Source organism: Aegilops tauschii, chromosome 6 (assembly GCF_002575655.3).
Source record: "Aegilops tauschii subsp. strangulata cultivar AL8/78 chromosome 6, Aet v6.0, whole genome shotgun sequence".
NCBI lineage: Eukaryota > Viridiplantae > Streptophyta > Magnoliopsida > Poales > Poaceae > Aegilops > Aegilops tauschii.
Genome location: NC_053040.3, coordinates 365,354,311 through 365,364,831, shown reverse-complemented (window position 1 = coordinate 365,364,831; position 10,521 = coordinate 365,354,311).

The window sequence follows — 10,521 nt, the reverse complement described above, 5'->3', positions numbered from 1 at the left end:
TTTATGATAAAGTTTTAGACAACTTGAATTACTCACGATGCCCACTGCGGCTTAGATAACCCAAAAGAATTAGCCATATATCATTAGGCCCCTTCATAAGCCACCATCTTGAATACTGAACTGTAAACCTCCTCCGGCTTATAATTGAACCAGACATTTCCTTTTGTCATAGGCTTTCGTTTTTCACAATGCCACCTAAGGCTCCCAAGGCACCCATCACGTGCAACTGGATGAGATCCAATGTTACTGATGACACTTTAGCTGATTTCGTGAAGACGAGTTACCTGCCCAAGAAGGAGGTCATGTCTTATCGTGCACCTGACTCGTCAGAGGAAAGACCTCAACCTAGAGATGGAGAGGTGGTGATATTTGTTGATCACATGAGCCGGGGCTTCGCACCGCCCGGCTCAAAATTCTTTAGAGATGTTCTGAACTTCTTCGATCTGCGGCCGCAAGACATAGGACCCAATTCCGTGTCGAATATTTGCAATTTTCAAGTATTCTGCGAGGACTATCTTGGAGAAGAGCCCAGCCTACTGCTCTTTAGGGAGCTGTTTTATCTGAACCGCCAGAACGAGTGCGCCAACGGGCCGAGCTTGGAACTTGGTGGAATCTCCATTCAACAACGGAGAGATTGCCTATTTCCTTATGCTGAGCCGCCAAGCCATCCAAAGGACTGGAACCAGACATGGTTCTACTGCCAGGATACTTCTCCGGCTGACGAGAGCTCTCTGCCCGGCTTTCGTGCCCTGCGTCTGGAGCCAAATCACCCCCTGCCAGACAAACTATCTCAAGCTGAGCGTCAACCTCTGATCCCCACCATCAATAAGATCAAGGCTCTCCTCGGAAATGGCCTCAATGGCATTGATCTGGTCCGGGTCTGGATCTCTTGGCGGGTGATCCCCTTGAGCCGCCGGCCCGGCTTAATGTGTGATTACACGGGCCGGAAGGATGACCCTCTGCGGCACAGCCCCAACGATCTTCCTGAGGACGTCGTGGATGACATGACCAAGTCTCTCCTGAATGAGAGCTTAGCCTACTGTGGGAGGACCGGCTTAAACCCCTTCTGCCAAGCTAACCCGGCTCCGGCGGTAAGCCACTGCCCTGAACGCCTTGGTTTTCCTTTTAATAGTTTTCCTGAACTTTAAGAAATCTTTGTTGTATTTTTCAGGCTAATGACAAATTCTGGAAGGTCAAATATGACCATCACTATAGGAAACAGCTACTTTGCCGTCTTCCATGGCGGACGGCAAAGGCTCGAAAGGCGGACGGCAAAGACCTTTGCCGTCAGCCGCGGACGGCAAAAGGCTCCGGCAAAGAAGGCTACGGTAAACAGCTGCTTTGCCGTTTGCTTCCTGGCGGCGGACGGCAAAGGCTCTTTGCCGTCAGTGGCGGACGGCAAAGAGGGCGGACGGCAATAATTGCGCTGTCAGTCCGTTAAGTGGCTAACGGCAGACCTTTGCCGTCCGCCGCAGACGGCAAAGAGCCTTTGGTCTTTGCCGTCCGCCTTATGATGTCATCTACACGTCACTAGATGGCAGGTTCTTTGCCGTCTGCCACTGATGGCAAAGTGCAGGTTCTTTGCCGTCTGCCACGGACGGCAAAGTCTTTGCCGTCTGCCACTGTAGGCAAACTGACCAAATGGGTCAGCTCCCAGGAAGCACAGTTGGCTGCCACGTGGCTTCTTTGCCGTCCGCGGCAGACGGCGAAGAGCTCTTTGCCGTCGGTGGCAGACGGCAAAGAGGCTGCATATTGTCTGTTTTTTCTGTTTTTTATTAAATCCCACAATTTGCAGCACATATCACATATATAAGTTTCATATCCAGCACATATCCAACACATATCTAGCACATAAGTTTCATATCACATATCACATCAGTTTCATCCATACACATTGTTCATACATAAGGAAGTTCCATCCATACACATTGTTCCATCCATATATATATTACAATGCAAAGTGTCATGAAGATAGCAAGCTAGATACAATGCAAAGTTTCATCAAAGGAAAAGCAAGCACTCCATCATAGCTAGCTAGCTTCCATCAAGTGAATGAAATCTGCAAAATGGTAAATAAGAAAGTTAGAAATAGGTGACTAGAACAAGAAGAAGACTAGAACAAGAAGTATATGTCATTTATGAGCTAACTTAGGTGAAATGGATCATATATGAGCTAACTAAGTTGAAATGGGTTGTTTATGAGCTAACTTAGTTGAAATGGATCATTTATGAGCTAACTTAGTTGAAATGGGTCGTTTATGAGCTAACTAAGGTGAAGGGCATCGTTTTTGAGCTAAGTAAGGTGAAATGGGTCATTTTGGAGCTAACCTAGTTGAAATGGATCGTTTTTGAGCTAACTTAGTTGAAATGGATCGTTTTTGAGGTAACTAAGGTGAAATGGATCGTTTTTTAGCTCACTTAGGTCAAATGGATCGTTTTTTAGCTAACTTAGTTGAAATGGATCGTTTTTTAGCTAACTTTGTTGAAATGGATCATTTTTGAGCTAATTTAGTTGAAATGGATCGTTTTTGAGCTAACTTAGGTGAAACGGATCATTTATGAGCTAATTTAGTTGAAATGGATCTTTTTGAGCTAACTTAGGTGAAATGGGTCGTTTATGAGCTAACCTAGGTGAAATGGGTCGTTTATGAGCTAACCTAGGTGAAATGGGTCGTTTATGAGCTAACCTAGGTGAAATGGGTCGTTTATGAGTTAACCTAGGTGAAATGGGTCGTTTATGAGCTAATTATGCAATTTTTGACATAAGTAAGCTAAGTACATATCGTTTTAGAGCTAACTTAGGTAAAATGGATGGTTTATGAGGTCAGTAAGCTTATTAAGTCATTTTGGAGGAAAAGAAGCTAACTCTAGGTCATTATGGTAAGCATATTGGAGGAAATAAAGCTAAGTCTAGGTCTTTATGCATTTGTTAAGCAAAACACTAGAGAAACTTACCGTGATCAGGGAGGTGTAGGAGCGGGCTGGCTAGTGCCGGTAGCTGGAGAAGGATCATGCGATGCGTTTCTGGAGTTAAGCTGCACCAAAGATCATTTCCAATGTCTCGTTAGCATTATGACACTCAAATGTTAAGACTAGCAAGTAATGTCCATTCAAATTAAACTCACCGTGGTCCCAGGAGCAATCACTGGCATCGGCGGAGCGGTCTGACCGGTCTTCTCGCACACAGACTGCACATTTGGTTTTGACGACTCAGTCATACTAGTTAGTAATGAGACAAACACTACATGAATGTTTTGGCTAATCTGCAGAAGAAAATTACCACAAGGAGCTCGTACATGGCCCTTTCCTGCATGTCATTCCGTGCCCTCTCCTCCTCCATCATCTTTGTCGTCCTCTCCTCCAACTCCCGCTACCTCTCCGCCACCTCCGCCAGAAGTTTCTCCGTTCTATCTCTCTCACTCTGTATAGCAGCCTGCAACACCACTCACATGACCATTTGTAATCATTGATGGAAGCGCACACAATGTAATGGAGAAAGATAGCTGAGTACGTATCACTAACCTTGATGGCGAGTTGCACTGGCCGTTCACGAGGCCTTATCTCAGGAGCGGAGCTCGACTGGCGCGCCTTGATCTCCGGGAGAGTGCTAGGACAACGGATAAGTCCATCTCCAATGGCTATGGAGCCATGGGACCTCCCGCCACCAGATATCATCACCAACTCTGGATCAATGGGACCCTGGCTCGGGTTAAAGTCCTCCCCTTTCCTCGCCTTCCCCTCATCTCTATATCTCACGAGCTTGTTGTGGGAGGAGATGTTGGTGAAGTTGTTTGCATCATCGAGATCAGACTGAGAGAAAGCCTTGACTTTCTTGTAAGAGCCAGTGTGGGCCATGGCATACAGGTCGTACACCTCTGGCACCTTATCCGCCTTATTGTGGCGTGCCTGAAAGAGAGAAACAATGAAAATTAGTAACTAAAGGGCTCAAGCTAGCATGATGAATGAATTGCATGAATCATGAAGCAAACCACATACCCAGTTGCGCCCGAACTGATATAAGTTGGAGCTGCCTTGATGGTGTGGCACACCTTCCATTTGGGCACGTTTGTCCTTGGCCTGGTTGTGGAGGGCTAGCCATTCTTGTGAGCACCACTCATCAACCAACACCTCCCAACAATCCATCCGATCCACACACCATCTCGGAGGCGCCTAAGTTAGCAAATAGAAACTTGAGCGCTACGGCTAAGAATTACTAAATGAAGGAACTTAAGTAGAAGGCCTTAAGAATTACCTTCATGTACTGCTCCTTACTCAGGAACTTATCACGGCACGCCGGCTTGGTCTTCTTGATACCACGCAAGGCGTAGTAGTCTCGAACAGCCTGCACCCGAGCCTCGTGCCGTAAGTTCTGGAGTAGGCGCTTGCAGACGTTCTGGATAACATTTGCGCACTCCTCCTCGTATCCCTCCTCACACCTGTAGAATGTCTGCAATCAAATGAGACAATATTGATTAGTACAATTAATAACTAGCTAGTTGAAGATTTTGAAATGTGTAAAGGAGAAATTACCCAGAACGTCCTGATCACCATGTCTGCCCTCGTGTCGCACACGACACCGTCGATAATGACATCCGGCGGGGCCGGGGCAGCCACGTAGTGCTCCCAGCTCAACCAAGCTCTGGAAGCCGACCCTCACCAGGAAACGTGACAAACCCCGGGAAGTTTTGCCGGCAAAGAACTCCAAGGACGGAGTTGGGCCGGCGGACACTATGATGGTGGTCCCAACCCCTGCAGCATGACAAGGCCAACGCATTAGTTATTTGAAGAAACGTGAATGCAGAAGGTACAAAAATATTAAATGCACTTACGTACCTCTCCCCATCAGGGAAGATCAACCACCTCTGCTCGCGGGTCGCCGGCACGGACGGGAGCCGTGTAGCACCACGCTGGTAGACGGTGCCACCCTCCTCCTCAAGATCAGTCGGCTCCCCGCCATCATCAGCATGGCCACTCGGCTCCTCGGGCTGATCCGGCCAGGTACCCCATCCGGACGTGTGCTCCTCCGGGGTCTCGTGGGCCGAAGGCCAGTCGACCCGAGGCTCGTGGGCCCAAGACCCGTGGACCGGAGGCTCGTGGACCGGAGTCCGTGTAGCCTCCTCCTCGGACGAGTCCACCCTAGCAGTCACGTGCTCGGGTGAAACAGCTGGGGGTGGCGGCGAGGAAGGCTCCCTAGCAGTCACCCTACCTCCTCTCCCGCGACCACGTGCCCCACCTCCTCTCTTCCTACCTCGTCCCCTGCTGGGCACCGCGGTGGACGAAGAAGGGCCCGGCGGTGTGGACATACTGTCCAGCAACCCTCGGCGAAGAGGTACGTTTGGAATCGAAGACCTCAGACCACGCGCCGAGGAAGAAGGGGCCTTGGCGCGCTCCCGACCAGCGCCCACCATCTTTCAACACCTACCATGACAAACAGTAAACGAAATTAGTACAACATAAAAAAAGACCGACATGAATAATAATATGTGTATCACTTAAGTGTATCATCATCAAGTACAACATTAAAAAATTTAATACCTGACACTACTAATAATCTCGATTAGTATCATCAATAAATGCATAATCATCATCATCACTATAATCAATGACGGGCTCATAGGGTTCAGTGGCATCAACATGTGCAAGGCCACCTTGACGTAATCGGTCAAGCAATGACAGGTCATCCGCAGCAGTAACCTCTTCTTGTTCCGGCTCTTCTTGTTCCTCCTCTGGGGTGATGTCGGATTCACTGTCACTGTCTACTTCAATGTTTTGGGGTGAAGTATAGCGGTTCTTGAAACGCTTTTTGGAAAGACGTGTCTCTTGGAAGAATTCTCCTTCATATGTGTCTGGGTTAATGTGAGGTTCATAATCCTCTTCCTTTGGGGGAGATAGTCTAGCATGTGGCGGCACTTCATAAACGACATCCCAACCTTTCAGATTTGGATTAGTTTGGCAGGCCCACGGTAGATAGAATACTTGGGTCGCCTGTTGAGCCGTAATATAGACATCAGGAACATCTAAATGGGTGCTTTGGTTGATTTCAACTAGCCCTATATGTTCATGAGTTCTTCTAGTCTCCTTCGGCTGAAACCAATAACATTTGAAGACTACGACATTCGGTGGGTTTTCACCATAGAATAGAAGTTCATAAATTGCTTCAACTCTCCCATAATACTCGGTACCTCCTTCGCCGATAGCAGATACACAACAATTTGTAGACTTTCGGTCGGCCATAGATAGCTCTTTGCCATAGGTACGAAAGCGATACCCGTTGATGTCGTATTTGTCAAATGAACGGACCTTATAGTCAAAACCATTAGCGACTTGTCTCAATTCGGCGTCCATAGACTCTGAATTAGCCTACAAGTTTAATATGAAAGGATTGTTGCATTACGCACAAATTAGCGAATGAAACCGGGATAGCCGCCTACAAATTAGCCTACAAGTCTAATAGAAATTACCGTTTGTTTGAACCAAGAGATGAAACCGGGATAGCCGCCACCTTGCTTTGCGAGAAGCTCATACTCTTCGACAGAATCCTTTTGGATCACCGCTCCATACGAGAATAAGGCGACGTATCGACTGTATGAAATATCTAGGAATAAGAGCAGTTCAAAGGAAATAGAAGTTGCGAAACTATGTACCGAGAACTTACTCGATGTACGGCCGCACTTCTATCAGGTTGTTGAAGATATACAACGAAATGGTCCGCCATTGTTCGTTATCCAAAGATACTGGATTTGAAACACTGGCTGGTGCGAGATTCCCTTTGAATAGGCTGAGGTTGGATCCACCCTTTTTAGGGTCGTCAGCATTGTACCGAGGCTTCGGATTATGCAAATGACGATTTTTGGCTTCGTAGTGTGCTGTCACGAAGTTTGCCGCCTCCTCAGTGATGAATGCCTCAGCCATCGATGCTTCAATTCTACGTTTATTTTTACATTTTTGTCGAAGCGTCTTCTGCATCCTCTCAGTTGGGTAGCACCAACGATTTTGCACGGCCCCCCCCAATCTTGCCTCGGTCGGGAGATGCAAAATCAAATGTTGCATTGGATTAAAGAAGCCCGGTGGAAAGATCTTCTCTCACTTGCAGATCAACTCCGGTGCCAACTCTTCCATTTCTTCTAGCACGCTAGGTGATAGTTCTTTCGCACAAAGAACACGGAAGAAATAGCTGAGTTCTGCCAGTACTAGCCATTCATCCTCAGGGATGAAGCCACGCAACATCACCGGCATTATCCGCTCAATCCATATGTGCCAATCATGACTCTTGAGACCAAATATCTTCAATTTATCAAGACTGGCTCCCCTCTGTAGATTCACTGCATACCCATCGGGGAACATCAACTGCATTTTCACCCACAAGATAATTTCCCTCATAGCCGGCCTTCCAAGATTGAACCATGCCTTTGGCTTCGTCCAGTTCTGCTTTCCTTTCGGTTCTTTCATGTTTTGTAACGGCCTATCACATAGCGCCTCCAGATCGACTCTAGCCTTAGTATTATCGTTTGACTTCCCATCTATGCCGAACAATGTACCAAAAAGTGCCTCGGCAATATTCTTCTCAGTGTGCATCACGTCGATGTTGTGTGGGCAAAGGAGGTCTTTGAAGTAAGGCAGATCCCATAAGCATGTTTTGTGAGTCCAGGCATGCTTAGAATTATACCCCTTGAAGTACCCTGGACGCTCGGGATCTGGCTCGAGAGCGTTTAACTGATCCAGGGTCTGTTGGCCTGTCAATGCATGTGGTGCAGAGTTTTTGACAACTCTACCTCTGATGAAGTTCTTCTTGTCTTTCCTGAACTTATGGCGAGGATTCAGGAACTCTCTATGCATGTCGAAGCAAGAAAACTTGCGACCGGCCTGAAGCCAACGAAACTCAAGAGCTCCCTTGCATGTGGGGCACGGGAACCTTCCATGCACACACCAGCCAACGAATAGCGCATACGCCGGCAAGTCATGCGTCGAGTACATGTACCAGACACGCATTATGAAGTTCCGTTTTCTATAGGCATCGTATGTCTTGAACCCATTATCCCAGGCTTCTTGCAATTCGTCCTTAAGCGGTTGCATGTACACATTCATATTTTTCCCCGGATAGTTGGGCCCTGGAATTATCAACGTCAGGAAAATGTTCTTTCTTTGCATAATCTGTCCGGGGGGGAGATTGAGTGGAAAGACAAATACGGGCCAACAACTGTATTGGGCTGCCGTCATACCAAACACACTGAACCCATCCGTGCTGATGCCGACTCGAGGATGCCTCGGATCTGCCGCTTTGTCACCATGTAATTCATCAAACTTTTTCCACGCAACACCATCCGATGTGTGTACAATCATCAGATTCCCATCTGCATCTAGTTCGGTTCTTTTGCCCGTTTTGTGCCATGTCATCTGTCTGGCCGTCTCTTCGACCATGAAAAGACGTTGAAGTCTTGGTACGATTGGCATATACCGAAGAACACTAACGGGGATTTTGGTCTGTGTCTTCTCACCCATACCGTTGTCTACCACAACATACCTGGAAGACTTGCAAATGGGACAACAGTTCAAGTCCGCATAGTCAAGCCTAAACAAGACACATCCTTTCTCACAGGCATGTATCTTATCATAGGGCATCTTCAGTGCACGGAGGATTTTGTCCGACTGGTACAGGTTTGCAGGCATTACATGGCCTTTGGGTAGAAAGCGTCCAAATACTGTCATCATTGCATCGTAGCATTCTCTGCCCAAGTTGCAGCCTTCAGAGCCATTACTTGTGAGATGGCATCCAAATGACAAAGCTCAGTGTGCTCATGGAGCGGACATTTTGAAGACTCCAACATTTCATTGAAGGCCTTTGCATATTCCTCCATCTCCTCGTCCGAATCCCGAGCATCATCAAAGTCTTGCACCATGTTTTCCATACCGGTACCATGCTCGTCGGTGCGACAACGATCCACCTCAGCTCGGTCACGTTGGGCAGACTCACCATGAAATGTCCACACCGTATAATCAGGCGTAAAACCACTCTTCTGCAGGTGTTTGCCCATTTCAGCCTCTGTCCTCTTTTCCCAATTGCCGCACCGTAAACAGGGGCACCAGGTTTTCCTCTGGCCATTTGCAAATGCGGCTCGCCCAAACCCCTTGGTTTTTGTGAACCATTCAGTGCTCCATTTGTTCTGACCAGTGTGACCAGTGTACATCCACGCACGATCACTCATCTTGACTTTCAGAGCTACTAGACACACAACAAATATATATATATAATTCACCATGTATGTATTCATCAGTTGATCTACTTTGTCAATTTTGTTACGTCCATGCAACCTACACTCTAATAGGTAATGATAGGTCCTAATCCCACCCGAGTATGTTTAGATTGGGTTCATTTTCCCATGCTATGCCCCGAATCCTATGCAAAATTTCGGCAGCACCTCCCCGCTGTTCTCCTGATACACGTTTCTGCAATAAACAGAGAGGATGTGTACCCGGAGAACAACAGGGGAGGCACTGACGAAATTTATGCGTCGGATCCGGAGCAAAGCATATGGGAAAACGAACCCAATCTAAACATACTCGGGCTGTCCATGGATAGCGTTGGACAATTCGAAAGAATCAAGGTTATAAATATGCAAATGCATGCATATTTATAACTATGACGCTTTCGAACGGGAGACACATATTGGTTACGCATACTGATGATTCAAGACACATATATATCTAGCTATCAAGTTTCATCGGAATAGATCAAATAATTAATGGGGGAGGAGGACATGTCATTTGTGCTCACCCACGAACGAAGGGGCAGAGCTCGTCAAACGCACGGCGAGGTCGTCGAACACCAAACCTCGCAGCGATGAAACAACTGCACATTTAAAACTACCCGATCAACACAATTATATATGATGTTTTTCATAACAAAATCGAAAGATATATGACCTAACTAATAATTCACAAATATATGACCCCGTCGGCTTCTGGAAGGCCAAAGAACACCTTTTCGGGGTCGGGGTCTCGGGGTGTCGGGTCGGGGTGCCGGGTCGGTGTCGGGGTCGGGGTGTCGGGTCAGGCTCGGGGTCGGGGTGTCGGGGTCGGGGTCGAGGTCGGGGTCGGGGTCTCGGGGTCGGGGTGTCGGGGTGTCGGGGGTGTCGTGTCGGGGGTCGGGGTGTCGTGTCGGTCTCGGGGTGCCGTGTCGGGGTCGGGGTGTCGTGTCGGTCTCGGGGTGCCGTGTCGGGGTCGGGGTCTCGGGGTCGGGGTGTCGGGTCGGGGTCGGGGTGTCGTGTCGGTGTCGGGGTCGGGGTGTCGGGTCAGGCTCGGGGTCGGGGTGTCGGGGTCGGGGTCGGGGTCGGGGTCTCGGGGTCGGGGTGTCGGGGGTGTCGTGTCGGGGGTCGGGGTGACGTGTCGGTGTCGGGGGTCGGGGTGCCGGGTCGGGGTCGGGGTGCCGTGTCGGTGTCGGGGTCGGGGTGTCGTGTAGGTGTCGGGGTGCCGTGTCGGTGTCGGGGTGCCGTGTCGGGGTCGGGGTGCTGTTTCGGGGTCGGG